General features: G+C 33.5%; 1 protein-coding gene across 1 annotated transcript in view; it reads right to left on the bottom strand.

Moving 5' to 3' along the window:
• LOC145248214 (neuronal acetylcholine receptor subunit alpha-10-like) overlaps nucleotides 1–16,850 on the bottom strand; it is a 451,727-nt gene that overhangs the window by 316,157 nt on the left and 118,720 nt on the right. The gene's annotated exons all lie outside the window — the stretch shown is intronic.

A 16,850-nucleotide genomic window follows, 5' to 3' on the forward strand; every position in this document is an offset into this window, starting at 1 on the left:
TTTGGTAGAGTTCTCAAAGGTCAAATAGTTGAACTTTGATCCCTTAATCGCTAAATTTCTGTCCGAAAACCAATCACATTCGATTTTCTCACATCTCAGTAGCCTGTATATCAAATTTCGAATCTGTAGGCTTAACTGTAGGAGTTTTCAAATCTCAGTACCATGTATACCAAATTTCGAGTCTGTAGACTGAAAATTGACAGAGTTATTGCGTAGGGAAATGTACACAGACACAGATACACACAGACACGTTCACTTTTATATATATATATATATATATATATATATATATATATATATATATATATATATAATTTCAAATATACGAATCATTTTTATCGGCTATTGCTATCTTAGGTTTCACGGAAGCACTGGAAACTGTCCACATAGCCAAAGATACCATACTTATCTGTAGCTCTTCAGACTTAGTCTTCAATGATTTTATGAAACCGAAGGTATCAATGGACGATAAAACTGGAGTAAGGTTTCCTTACAAATAATATATATATATATATATATATACACTTGTGCCCGATATTATTCATACCCCTCGGATCTTTGAGCTTTCTATAAGAATATTGCTCAAACCAGAAGGTAGACAATATTAAAGGGATTTCAAACAATAAATCAAGCATAAGCATTTAATTTAAACTCAACAAATAAATAAATTATGCAAGTTTGAAACATTATACAAAGAAAAACAATAATGGCACTAGTTCAAAATTATTCATACCTCTCTTACTACTAGTCTATAGCATGCCCTTTATTCTTAATAACTGACTGTAACCGTTTTGGATATTTATCAACAAGGTTTTTACAAGAATCAACACTGATTTTTGACCATTCTTCAATGCAGTAGTTCTCCAAATCCCTCAAATTTTTAGGTTTCCGCTTTTTAACCTCAGTTTTCAATATGTGCAAGAGGTTTTCGATAGGGTTCAGGTCGGGACTCTGGCTAGGCCATTTCAAAACATTAATTTGATTATCCTCAAACCATTTCTTGACTATTTTGGCAGTATGTTTTGGATCATTATCCTGTTGAAGGACCCAGTTTGGTCCTAAATAAAGCTTCTCCGCATCCTGTCTAATGTTTTTCTGGAGTATCTCCAAATATTGCTCCTTCTTCATGGTTCCATCTATCTTGACCAAACTACCTGGACCACTAGCCGAAAAGGACCCCCAAAACATTAGCCTACCACCACCATGTTTCACCGTGGGTATGGTGTTCTTTGGGTTGTAAGCTTCTCCTTTCTTCCTCCAAACGTAAGAAGCATCCATATGGCCAAACAATTCAATTGTTGTTTCGTCAGTCCACAAAATACTTGAGAAAACAAACTCTGGAGAATTCACATGGGTCCTAGCAAACTTTAGACGTACTGCAAGGTGTTTTACGGTGTGCAATGGAGTCCTTCTTGGTCTTCTTCCTTTCAGACCATTTTCATGCAGAGTCCTTTGCAATGTTTGCCTTGATATTTTTATGCCAGAAGACTCCAGATTTTCTAAAATGTCCTTAGTAGTGGTGGTTGGATTTGCATTAACACTTCTTACAATATTCCTGGTGGCTCTAGCAGACAGTTTCCTTTTCCTTCCTCTACCAATCAAGTTGTTTGTTGTGTGGTGGCTCTGGAATTTTTTGATGATGCTCTGTACTGTTGCTGTAGGGACCTCAAATTTCTTGGAAATTGACTTGTAATCTAAACCATCCTTATATGGATTCACAATTTTAGTCCTAAGATCATTACTAAGCTCTTTTTTCTTCCCCATTCTAATAATTTTTATTCTTTTATTGGTTTTCAGTTGATATCATTTTAATTTCTGAAAAATGCAAAAAACGAAATGAAATTAATAAAAGGTTGTATAAAAGCATTCAAAATAAGAATCAAACAGGAAACAAACAGTCAGAAACTCGATTAATACTGAAAAAATAAGGGGTATGATTATTTTTGAACATTGCAGATTTTATAAATAGCTGTATATTTCTTTTATTACAAGTATCCCGAGATTTTAAAATTACGAAAATGATCAGAAGAGGTCTATTAAGAATATGTATCAATATGGACGTAAACAATAAATTCTTACAAAGTTACACATAATAAACTCAATTTTCAAGGGGGGGGTATGAATAATATCGGGCACAAGTGTATATATATATATATATATATATATATATATATATAGTATTTGAGGGTAAACAGTTACATATGGTCGTTACGAATAGTCATCTGTTTCAGTCAATGAGACTTCCTCAGGGGACCCAGAAACTCTCGACGCAAACCCCCCCCCCAAAAAAATGAATATATATATATATATATATATATATATATTATGTTTAACAATGTTCATGCCTTGAATAAAATGCTTTTCTAACTTTTATCGTATCTTTTTAAGATTATATGTTATTTAATTTATTAATTTGGATTTTAAAAAAATGAATGTGGTTTTGCATGTATTTATAAAAACTCTCCTACTCTCTATTTCAGTTTGTATTTCTCCTCACACCACAACTCATTTTTGCAACCCCCTCTTTGTATTATTACAGGTCTGAATATTCTCTCTGTTTCAGTTTGTATTTCTCCTCACACCACAATTCTTTTTTGCAACTCCCTCTTTGTCATACATGTTTGAATAATGAGGAAATCTGAATTTTTTAACAGAAACTTTAAAATCACTTTTTTAGATTAAAGTTTTTAAACTTCTTTCAGAATAGAAAATCTTTACAATTTAATAAGGAACATATTTCATATAGGTTTCAGTAAAAATATTCAGTAGATAACGAGAAAAATATAGATGAAAATTTCAAAAGAAGTGTATAGCTGGTTATGGTCAATAGTAGTCCTCGCCAGCGAAAGTCTTTGCTATTGTTATTCTATTATTATTATTATTATTATTATTATTATTATTATTATTATTATTTAAAACATTTTCTGTTCTGCTCATCAGCAAACCGAAACCGAAACATAGCAAGACGTAGTTTTATGATTTAAACTCTAAGTTAAGGTTGCTGTAAAACTAATGTTGTTTTTAGACGTTCAACCATGTTAAAAAACGACATTAGTTTTGAACCCACTTGATATATAAAAGAAAATTTGGGTCCCTGTGTTTGTGTATCTGTGAGTTCACATCAACTCGAAAACGGCTGATTCGAGTTTTATGAAATTTCACATGACGATACTTTATGTGCCTGGTAGTGTTCTTCGATATGTTTAGTGTCGGAATGTCTTCGATAAGTGATTTAAGAAAAAACCGATAAAAGAAAGAAACAGGGAATTTAAACCAATGTTAACACCTTACACGGCCTAACATCACAAGTGCATTTACCACACAAATCGAATGGCCCAACAAATAAAATTTACAGTAAGTTCTTTGATATGACAGATGTTTCTGTTAAAGCAAAATTTCACAATGATATTTGACTTCTGCATTTTAAACTTTAATGCAAACCATCATATGTACAAATAAATTTTTAAAGTCAACAGTAGGTTCTCTACAGTACAATGTAGATTATGACATATGAACTTTGTCACTGCGAGAGGCATGTGAGGCTTCCTCCAGGGATATTAAGATTAGTCCACAATTAGAACAGGTAATCAATCGATTTGATTGAAAAATGGGCTATTTTATTGATTTCAATAACAATAAAAATATGGGAGTGTGAAACATTCGTTGATCATCATTCAATCGCGGGCAACGTCGGTTCATCCTGCTAGTATGCAATAAAAATCAGCTACTGAGAAATGCCAACGTTTTTTTTTTGTGTGTCGTTACAAGAATAACCTTCGTTGAAGATTATATTTTTCCTTTTATTTATTTATTTGAAAGTTCATACATTTTTTATTGCGCATATATTATTATATTATTGTTTGTTTCCTTATCGACAAACGTTATACATGATTTATTTCGCGTATACGTCGACACGAAACGCCGTCTGATACCCCTGGGAGTCGCCCCAAATTCGTTGATGTAAACAGAGTATCAGTTTAAAGAGATTCAATAATGAAACAAAACAATGGAAACGAGTCTCTAGTTGCCTGCGTGATCGCTCGCGACTCAAGAAATAACATGAAAATGATGCTTTGTAAAAAAGAAACACTGCATATTAGTTCACGTCTGTTTATGTGCGGGCTACCAGAAAATCGTAACTCTCTCTATATACTAAACAGAAAAGCAAACAAACAAATCCTCCAGGAAAAAATAAAGAATTCAGTTAAGAGAGTGTTGTAGTTGTCTTGAAGTATAGTATTGAGCCGTTCCCTTTTAGTAATCCAATTTACCAAATTTGCACTACTAACATTTACTATGATATTGTCCCATTGACTACTGTACACTCTTTAACTATTATCCTCGAGTGGCCTCTAGGCCTGGATAAGTGGCGACTCCTATGTAAAAAATATATATATGTATATTTATACTCGACTGCGTATATATGTGAAGTACCTTCGGTTCATCTTTTAAAGATAGTCACAGTAAGAAATCTTTCTTTCACAAAAGCAAATATAGTATATATATATATGTGGATAGTTGTGTGAAGTATACATATGTAGATAGTTGTGTGTAGTATATATATGTAGATAGTTGTGTGTAGTATATATAAGTAGATAGTATATTAGACAATACGAGAATATACCGAAGGTTATAAGAAGGAAAACTTAAAATAAAGGGGATTCTTTAAATCTGAATTTTTTTCTAGTTCTCCCTTTAAACCACGGCTCTTATGGGAGGTGACTAGGCTAGGTAGTTAAAGACACGAACCTGTGCATGTCAAGTTCGAATTCCGTTCGTTCCACAGAAACATTTTCACATTAGGATCTTGGCAACCTTCGTGTGGTCCTTGACGTGTCGTTCTAGGAAAGATTCTAACGAGACAGATATCGTGGAAATCAATGCCAACAATAGCATCATCTGATTCATTTTACGCTGAAGTTCATGATATTTCGCAGATATAGCCCTTTGTCAAGTGCTCTACGTCTTTGTGTTAAAGGTCCCTACTACGTTTGTGCATTTGTTGGCTGTGAAATTACCGTTTTATGAGTGCCCAACTAGAAATCCGTAACACTGTATTCTGAATAGCAAAAGGAAATTATTCCAGTAAAATCTGTAATGTAAATAATTTACTGGGTTACCCGCAAATTTCTATCTCTAATTTTCTATTTCAAATTTATTAACAACTAGGCTGGGTGCTCGGCGTCGCCTGGGTATTTGTCCGTGTGAGTTGAGCAAAAAATAAGTAGCAGTAGGCAGGCAGGCTCGAACCCGCACCGCGATGGAGGCAAAGAACGTGAAAAAACCCCTGATGTCTTTGCTGTTGCGCCGATCGCCAAACCGGGGGTGACGTAGGTTTAAATTAAGGCTAGACAACTGGAAAGAGGGGATGACTTTTGAAAATATCGGCGAAAACGTGATATCTCCCTGAAGAAAAGTGCCTAGTTGAGGGTGAAGGAATTAATGTTTTTGGCCGATTTTTCGATATTTGTCATCTGAAGGGTCGAGCTTCAAAACGATCTCGATCTCGTGAAAATCCTTCGCTTCTGTCGAAAGTCTTATGTAAAAATACATGCATTCATACATACATACATACATACATACATATACACATACATACATACATATACACATACATACATACATACATAAATGCATACATACATACACACATAAATACATACATAAATACATACATGCATACATAAATACATACATACACACATACATACATACATACATACATACATACACACATACATACATAAATACATACATACATACATACATGCATACATTTAAATTTAGAAGAGCAACTAAAAAAGGAAAGTCCTAAAAGTAACTTAAACATTCAAAGTTGATAATTTTTAAAAATAATTTTTAAGTTTTAGTTCTTCATATTCTAAGTGATGTAGTTTTCTTAAGGCCTTTCATTATATGGTAACTTACTTCAATCTTGACAGACTATGGATACTCAATGTAAGGGTATCTGCGCGGGGAATTTATGTGGCAAGAAGTTGCACAATCCCAAACTATACGCCTCCTGTGTCGGCGTTGTTAAATTCCAGTGGCAAGTGCAGGTTCAAGACGACTCAAAACAAATGCCAAGATAAGTGAAGATCATATACAGCGACTAAAATTCATAAATGGTCACCCCCTCTTGTATTAGCCAGGCTCAACGTTGCTTAACTTCGATGATCTGACAAAAACCGGTGTGTCAACGTGATTATACTGTATTTCATTATGTATACATACACACACACACACGCACACACACACACACACACACACACACACACACACATATATATATATATATATATATATAGAGAGAGAGAGAGAGAGAGAGAGATATATCGGTCTTTATAACACGTGATGTACTAATACAAAAAAAAATAAATTGATTATATTTTTAAATTCAAATAATCTTAATTATTTTAACATACATATTTTATAATAACTTGTAAGTTATTTTATTTTTGATTTTTTGTCAAGTAAAATTTTATCGAGATTTCCGTTTCAGTTTTCACGACGTTAAAAAACGACTTTGCGCCTAACTGTAACCTCGTCGAGATGCGCTGTCAAGAACCGAGCATTTAAAAATACTGAAAGAAATAAACAGAAAGATAAACATCTTGCAATTTGGAATATAGACTTTTGTCATTTATTGTTATATGCTCTGTAGTTATATTTAACATACATTGAGCTTCATAAATAAAATTATTGGTGATAGGTATAAAATAAAGGGTGAAATATAATTGAATAAGTATATTTCCCATAAATACACACACATATTTTTCCCATAAACACACACACACACACACACATAGAAGCCACACACACACACACACACACACACACACACACACACACACACACACACACACACACACACATATATATATATATATTAGGTAGTGCAAAAATAATATTTTTACATACATATATATATATGTGTGTGTGTGTATGTGTAAAAAATATTAGTGTGTGTGTATGTGTAAAAAATATTAGTGTGTGTGTGTGTGTGATAAAAATGACATTATTTTTGCACCAACCCAATATATACGAGTTTGTTCCAAAAGTAACGCACCTATTTATGATTAAGAAAATGTTGAAGAGCAATTATATTTTTACTTTTTTGATTAAATTTTTTTCTTTTTAAATTATATTTTACTTTTATTAATTAAAATTTTTTCTTTTTAAATTATATTTTACTTTTATTAATTAAATTTTTTTCTTTTTAAATTATATTTTACTTTTATTAATTAAAATGTTCACTCTTTAAGTTATATTTTATTTTATTAATTAAAAATTTCCCTTTTTAAATTAGATTTTATTTTTTTAAATAAAATTGTCTCTTTTTAAATTACATTTTATTTTTATTAATTAAAATTTTCTCTTTTTAAATATATTTTACTTTTATTAATTAAAATTTTCTCTTTTTAAATATATTTTACTTTTATTAATTAAAATTTTCTCTTTTTAAATAATATTTTATTTTTATTAAATAGAATTTTCTCTTTTTAAAATACGTTTTATATTTATTAATTAAAATTTTCTCTTTTTAAATTACATTTTATTATTTTTACATAAAATTTCCTTTTTTTAAATTATATTTTTATTTTATTAATTAAAATTTTCTCTTTTAAAATTATATTTTATTTTTTTTTAATAAAATTTTAACTTTTTAAATTAAATTTTATTTTTATTATGATTATGAAATATATTATCAGTGAAATTAAAAATTTGATGACATATTTATTACTAGCGGGGAGTACTCGGCGAGGCCCGCGTGTTTGTAGGCGTGTGTGCTGGGGGAGTGAGCTGATCAAAACAACCCTGTATAAAAAAAGTTGGCCAGGTGTTTGGAGCTGTAAAAGAAAAAAAATGTTTTAGTAGGCAAGTAGGCTTGAACCCCGAACCTTTGACGTGGAGATGGAAACGAAATGGAAAAAAAAAACCTGGGACCTAGCCATCTCGGCCATGAGAGAAGAGGAATAAAAAACCTCTTAATTTAACGCTTATAAAATGAAATTAACAGGTGCGAGAACCTTAAGTCGCGTGATGCTTGACCTTGAAACATGACGCGGCTGCAAGCCAGTTTTCGTTTGGTTTATACTGAAAAGCGAAAGATACACGGGACGCTCTAAAAATCTGGTTAAAATAACGCGTGAAAGTCGGGCAAATTAAATAGATAGGCGAACCCCGTCCGTAACTCATATATATTATCATTTAGACGTGATATAAAAAGTTTTAAGAAGGAATAAGCCGACCGAAAAGCCCAGCGAAAAAAGCCTTTTACAGACATACACAAAAAGCGAACACACATACATACATACATACATACATACATACACAGACGCTTTCGCTTTTATATATATAGATAAATAAGTATTTCGAGTGGAAAGAAAATCTTTTTACGGACGTTTTCTCTGAATATAAGCACATAGAGGCAGACGGAAAGATTTTGCATTTGTGAAAGAAAGATTTTTTTTACTGTGAATATATTTAAAAGATGAACCGAAAATTGGAACTAAGTTGAGTATATATAATTTTTCTCACATAGGAGTCACCAGAAAAGTGTACAGTAGTGAATGGGACACTATCATAGCAATCGATAGTAGTATAAATTTGGTAAAATGGGTAACTTAAGGGGAACGGCTCATCAAGAATTTGTTTATATTGGACTTGAAGACGACCAGATTTTAGTCAGCTAGAAAACAGGAAAACGAAAGACAGTTCAACGGGTGTATGGTTTTAAGAAAGAAACTTTGTTCATGGAATTTACGATTAGGTTTTGGCACAGATAAAGAGTGGGGGAAATTGTTGATATTAAATTATTCAGCTAGACGTTTCTTGTGAATGTTTGGTGAGGGGGGCATAGATTGAAGCTCAGATCACCACTTGCCATAAAAATAACGATAAAGCAACGTCTCTACTGTAACAAAGAAGTTGCAGGGAAAAGAAAAGGGCATCCCTTACTAGGCTATGAAGAGACGTTTTGAACTCTGTCAAGGCAGGATAAGTCTTTCTAGCAGCTCCTGCCCAGATGTGACAGCAATACCTTGGACGTACCTGGCTCTTATATAGGAAGAGAATTGCATAAGCAGTGAGATATCTACTGGATCGATAGAAGGATCCCACCATTTTCCAACGACCTTGGCAATGTACGTGTTCCATTTCAGATCAGGAGTAAAAGTCAAACCCAGAAACTTGTCAAAGCATGGAGCCTCCCAAAAACGAGAGCAGTTCATTTCAGTTGATGCCAGATGTGGATCAGAGCGTTGATGATGTAACGATAGAAGCTTGGTTTTAGATGAATTAAAAGTGACCAGCCACTTTATTCCCCATTACACCACGTCAAATTTAGGGTAGCCAATCAGAAACAAAAGATGACTTGCAGAAATGGCGTTGCTTTTAAACCTATGAGGAAAGCAAATTAAGCGCAAGGTCGTTTTTAATGTGGAAGAAAACCAGTTCCTTTCAAAAGGAGGCAATCTGGCAGTATTAAAACAAATAGTAATTGTCTCAGTGTGAAGGGTTTCCCCTACATTGACCAAGGATACAGAACAGATAATACCCGCCCCGAATGCCAGGCGGTTGCTTTCTAATAGTTGTGCTTTATTTATACAAAGAAGACAAACAAACACTGGAGACGACGGCATGGTGAGAATTTTGTTTTACTCGACCAAAAAAAAAAAAAAAGGAAAGAAACGATGTCCGTTTGCGAATGCGAGATATTACGATCTAGGAAGTAGGCAAAAGCTTTTCACGGAATCTAACCGACGCGAGAAGCCCGATGCAAAAAGCCTTTCGTGGACATACACAAACGCTCAAGCCCATTTTGCACTTTGTATAATAAACTAGCGGGGGATACTCGGCGTTGCCCGGGTGTTTGTAAGTGTGTGTGTTTTGGGGTAAATGAAAAGAAAAATCGTTGGTTGTTTAAAAAAAAAAAAAGCCTTGACGCGCAGTTGGAAAATAGTAAAGTGTGAAAAAAAAAACGTTTTTGACGAGTTATTTACGTAAACTTTGAGTGCGGGACAGTGTTTTGTTTACCGCGAGTCTATTGGCTTCTTTTTTATACGAAAAAGCTTAATGCACATGTGGCGATCGTAAGCAATAGCTATTCAGCAATTAACATTTTCTGCGGGATACTTTTTAATGGGGTCAATAAACCGGTTTGTTTGTTTTTACCTTTCCTTTGAGGAAAACCAGCTCCCTGTTTATTAGGGGGAGGTATCGTCTCGAAATGAAAGCAACCGTCTGATATGAACATAAGCCGATATTGACCAAACGTTAAATCGCTTTCTAGAGACCACTGGCCGTAGGCCGGTTGTATTTATTTGCTTCCCCACTGAGCAAATTAGGTACAAGGCCGTTTATTAATGTGGAGAGAGAGGGAGAGGGGAGGGAAAAGAAACCAGCTCTCGATGGATTGGAAATGGGAGCTGGATAGTGACAATTGGTATGAAGGGTTTCCTGACATTGGTGAAGGTCTGATATGTGGGGTTACCCCCACATATGGCCTTTGCTTGCAGTAAGTATTTATTTGCTCCCCCACCGAGCAAATTAGGCACAAGGCCAATTTTTATTGTGAGGAGTGAAAGGAGGGGGAAGGGAAAAAGGTGACCAGCTCCCGAGAGGAGAGAAATGGGAGCTGGTTAAAGGTCAAGCATGTGGGGTTGCCCCCACATCTGGTCTTTGCTAGTCATAGCTAGTCCTAGCTAGTCATAGCTTGCAGTATCTGTCGGAACAGATGGTATTTATTTGCTCCCCCACCGAGCAAATTAAGCACAAGGCCAATTTTTAATGTGAGGAGTGAAGGGAGGGGGAAGGGAAAAGGGGACCAGCTCCCGAGAGGTGGGAAATGGGAGCTGGTTAATGGTCAGGCATGTGGGGTTGCCCCCACATCTGGTCTTTGCTAGTCATAGCTAGTCCTAGCTAGTCATAGCTTGCAGTATCTGCCGGAACAGATGGTATTTATTTGCTCCCCCACCGAGCAAATAAGGCACAAGGCCAACTTTTAATGTGAGGAGTGAAGGGAGGGGGAAGGGAAAAAGGGGACCAGCTCCCGAGAGGCGGGAAATGGAAGCCGGTTGAAGGTCAGGCATGTGGGGTTGCCCCCACATCTGGTCTTTGCTAGTCATAGCTTGCAGTATCTGCCGGAACAGATGGTATTTATTTGCTCCCCCACCGAGCAAATTAGGCACAAGGCCGTTTTTAATGTGAGGTAAAAACCAGCTCCCCTAAAAGGGGTCACTCTGGTTACCAAAAATAATAATTGTCCCAGTATAGAGGGTTTCCCCTCCATTGACTGGTACAAATTATCTTAAGTGCAGCATCTGCCGGAACAGATACTACACTTTGATCCCGGCCCGAAGGCCAGCAACACGCTTTCTAGAGACCACTAGCCGTGGGCCAGTGATTCGAATCGAGTTTCGCTTTTTTATGCCGAAAAACGAAAGTAACACGTGCCGATCCGAAAATGTCGAATATTTAACGTTTCAAAGTCGGGCAAATTAAATAGAGAGGCGACCACCGTTGTTAAGTCATAGATATTATCATTTAGGCGCGATATAAAAAGTTTTAAGAAGTTGTAAGGCGACCGATCGGTTCTCTGAAAAAAAAGCCTTTTGAAGACATACACAAAAATCAAACATACATACACACACATTTTCGCTTTTATATATAGATGGTCATCTTTAGTCAACTATGTAATTATATTCATGCAGATATTCTACATGATTTATACTTGCATAATATTTGCGTAAAAAGTTTATAGTAAACACAAACCTCGTTCTATATATAATTATGCAGGCGCATATATATATTTGTTTTTAAAAATTGTCTACGAAATTCCTCTGTCACGATCACCGCCAAATCGGAAGTGACGTAGGTTTAAATTAAGGCTGGACAATCGAAAGGAGAGGATGACTTTAAAAATTGTCTACGAAATTCCTTTGTCAGTTCTATGTCTGTAGACGTAAAACTAAATATATACGGTATTCGAACCCATGTGACACTTTGTACTTTATTTTTAGCCTGGACAATTAGGGCAAAAGTGTAAAAGATTTTTAAAAATGGAATTTGTAAAGTAAAAGTCGAACGACAGCATTACGAATATGCATACGTAACGTAATAGCTATTCGTTTATGTTTTAAAATTTTTAGTCTTGAAGCAAACATGTCTTCGTATGTCAGGCATTAATGTTAAAGGAAAAGGTAAATCGTAAGCTTAACGTTTTGGTTTCGATTCTCGGTGGTGGGAAAGGAAATCATCTTCTCAACTTATATTTACAAACTCAGGGTTTGAGAGATAATAAGGACTTTACCGTATAGCTATATATCGCATGTAGAGATCATATATATCGCATATAGAGATCATATATATCGCATATAGAGATCATATATACCGCATATAGCGATCATATATATCGCATATAGAGATCATATATACCGCATATAGAGATCATATATACCGCATATAGAGATCATATATATCGCATATAGAGATCATATATATCGCATATAGAAATCATATATATCGCATATAGAGATCATATATATCGCATATAGAGATCATATATACCGCATATAGAGATCATATATACCGCATATAGAGATCATATATATCGCATATAGAAATCATATATATCGCTTATAGAGATCATATATACCGCATTTAGAGATCATATATATCGCATATAGAGATCATATATATCGCATATAGAGATCATATATATCGCATATAGAGATCATATATATCGCATATAGAGATCATATATACCGCATATAGCGATCATATATATCGCATATAAAGATCATATATATCGCATATAGAGATCATATATATCGCATATAGAGATCATATATACCGCATATAGAGATCATATATATCGCATATAGAGATCATATATATCGCATATAGAGATCATATATATCGCATATAGAGATCATATATATCGCATATACAGATCATATATATCGCATATACAGATCATATATACCGCATATAGAGATCATATATACCGCATATAGAGATCATATATACCGCATATAGAGATCATATATATCGCATATAGAGATCATATATATCGCATATAGAGATCATATATACCGCATATAGAGATCATATATACCGCATATAGAGATCATATATACCGCATATAGCGATCATATATATCGCATATAGAGATCATATATATCGCATATAGAGATCATATATATCGCATATAGAGATCATATATATCGCATATAGAGATCATATATACCGCATATAGAGATCATATATATCGCATATAGAGATCATATATATCGCATATAGAGATCATATATATCGCATATAGAGATCATATATATCGCATATAGAGATCATATATATCGCATATACAGATCATATATACCGCATATAGAGATCATATATACCGCATATAGAGATCATATATACCGCATATAGAGATCATATATATCGCATATAGAGATCATATATATCGCATATAGAGATCATATATACCGCATATAGAGATCATATATACCGCATATAGAGATCATATATACCGCATATAGCGATCATATATATCGCATATAGAGATCATATATATCGCATATAGAGATCATATATATCGCATATAGAGATCATATATACCGCATATAGAGATCATATATACCGCATATAGAGATCATATATATCGCATATAGAGATCATATATATCGCATATAGAGATCATATATATCGCATATAGAGATCATATATATCGCATATAGAGATCATATATATCGCATATAGAGATCATATATACCGCATATAGAGATCATATATATCGCATATAAAGATCATATATACCGCATATAGAGATCATATATATTGCATATAGAGATCATATATATCGCATATAGAGATCATATATACCGCATATAGAGATCATATATACCGCATATAGAGATCATATATACCGCATATAGAGATCATATATATCGCATATAGAGATCATATATATCGCATATAGAGATCATATATATCGCATATAGAGATCATATATATCGCATATAGAGATCATATATACCGCATATAGAGATCATATATACCGCATATAGAGATCATATATATCGCATATAGAGATCATATATACCGCATATAGAGATCATATATACCGCATATAGAGATCATATATATCGCATATAGAAATCATATATATCGCATATAGAGATCATATATATCGCATATAGAGATCATATATATCGCATATAGAGATCATATATACCGCATATAGAGATCATATATACCGCATATAGAGATCATATATATCGCATATAGAGATCATATATATCGCATATAGAGATCATATATATCGCATATAGAGATCATATATACCGCATATAGAGATCATATATACCGCATATAGAGATCATATATATCGCATATAGAAATCATATATATCGCATATAGAGATCATATATATCGCATATAGAGATCATATATATCGCATATAGAGATCATATATACCGCATATAGAGATCATATATACCGCATATAGAGATCATATATACCGCATATAGAGATCATATATATCGCATATAGAAATCATATATATCGCATATAGAGATCATATATATCGCATATAGAGATCATATATACCGCATATAGAGATCATATATACCGCATATAGAGATCATATATACCGCATATAGAGATCATATATATCGCATATAGAGATCATATATATCGCATATAGAGATCATATATATCGCATATAGAGATCATATATACCGCATATAGAGATCATATATACCGCATATAGAGATCATATATATCGCATATAGAAATCATATATATCGCATATAGAGATCATATATATCGCATATAGAGATCATATATACCGCATATAGAGATCATATATACCGCATATAGAGATCATATATATCGCATATAGAAATCATATATATCGCATATAGAGATCATATATATCGCATATAGAGATCATATATATCGCATATAGAGATCATATATATCGCATATAGAGATCATATATATCGCATATAGAGATCATATATATCGCATATAGAGATCATATATACCGCATATAGAGATCATATATACCGCATATAGAGATCATATATACCGCATATAGCGATCATATATATCGCATCTAGAGATCATATATATCGCATATAGAGATCATATATATCGCATATAGAGATCATATATATCGCATATAGAGATCATATATACCGCATATAGAGATCATATATATCGCATATAGAGATCATATATATCGCATATAGAGATCATATATATCGCATATAGAGATCATATATATCGCATATAGAGATCATATATATCGCATATACAGATCATATATACCGCATATAGAGATCATATATACCGCATATAGAGATCATATATACCGCATATAGAGATCATATATATCGCATATAGAGATCATATATATCGCATATAAATATCATATATATCGCATATAGAGATCATATATATCGCATATAGAGATCATATATACCGCATATAGAGATCATATATACCGCATATAGAGATCATATATACCGCATATAAAGATCATATATATCGCATATAGAGATCATATATACCGCATATAGAGATCATATATACCGCATATAGAGATATATATCGCATATAGAGATCATATATATCGCATATAGAGCTCAAGTATTAGCCTTAAGAAGGACTTCAATCGAAGTAAAATCAGACGAAAGAAATAAAATGCGACATAATATAGAGTGTAAATAACGCCACTGTACCATCTTAAATATCTAATGAAGCAGCAAGTCTTTTGAACATACATCAAAAAGAAATGTTAGAAATATCACTATGTAATTCCATTTGGTACATAATTAGAAAACAGAGCTGTTTAACCTGACATAGTTATATGGGGCAAAAGTGAAAGAGCAGAAACCCTAGTTAAAGTCAGTGTCCTTATTGATGCCGCCTTAAATGGGGCTGAAAATGAGAATAAAACTAAATACCACAATTTTATGTATGACATTTTCAACCTCAAACAAGGCGTACTTCCATTTTTTTTTTACTCCTGATGGTGGATATGAGACTAATGATTTTGATGATCGTTTTTATAACCACGAGTCATGGTGAGCAACCAATGAAAAGCTTCTAAAGTTACTATAAAAATTGTCGAATTTTGCATTCAATCAGTTCCCCGCCATTTTTGTTACTGGCAATTACACTTAGGATGTAAACCTCGCTGCTTCTACGCCGCCATATTTGTTACTGACAATTACACTCAGGATCGTATTACACTCTGTTCAACATAATGTCTCAACACTTAACATTGTGCTGAGTATCTGAGTCCTGAAATATCTGTTTGCATTACATTTTTTACTTCTGCCTATAAAGTCAGGGAAACAAGAAACAGAAGGAATTACAAAATCTAGCAGTTCGTAAAGTGAAATAAAATACAAAGCTTCTTCGCATCTAGGGACCTCAACAGTAACCTAACGACATGAAAATACATCGAAAATTTGGATACATCTCATCCTTAGAGTAATCATAGGAGCAATGAGGTTCATATAAAAACGATGTAAAAAAATACTGCTGAATACACTCGGTGAATCTATTATGTAATCGCTGGGCAACGCCGGTTAAAAAGCATTATTCAACTCTCTCTCTCTCTCTCTCTCTCTCTCTCTATATATATATATATATATATATATATATATATATATATATATATATATATATATATATATATATAGTGGAATGACAACGTTAAATCGTGCGAAACAATAAGGAGCGGCATTGCAGGTGCAGAAGGGTCAAAACATCATTGTGTAATATGAATTAAACTCTGTGACCGATCATGTTGCACCGGAGGGAATGTG

The sequence above is a fragment of the Euprymna scolopes genome, chromosome 26 (assembly GCF_053919585.1).
Source record: "Euprymna scolopes isolate OS-2025 chromosome 26, ASM5391958v1, whole genome shotgun sequence".
Classification (NCBI taxonomy): Eukaryota; Metazoa; Mollusca; class Cephalopoda; order Sepiida; family Sepiolidae; genus Euprymna; species Euprymna scolopes.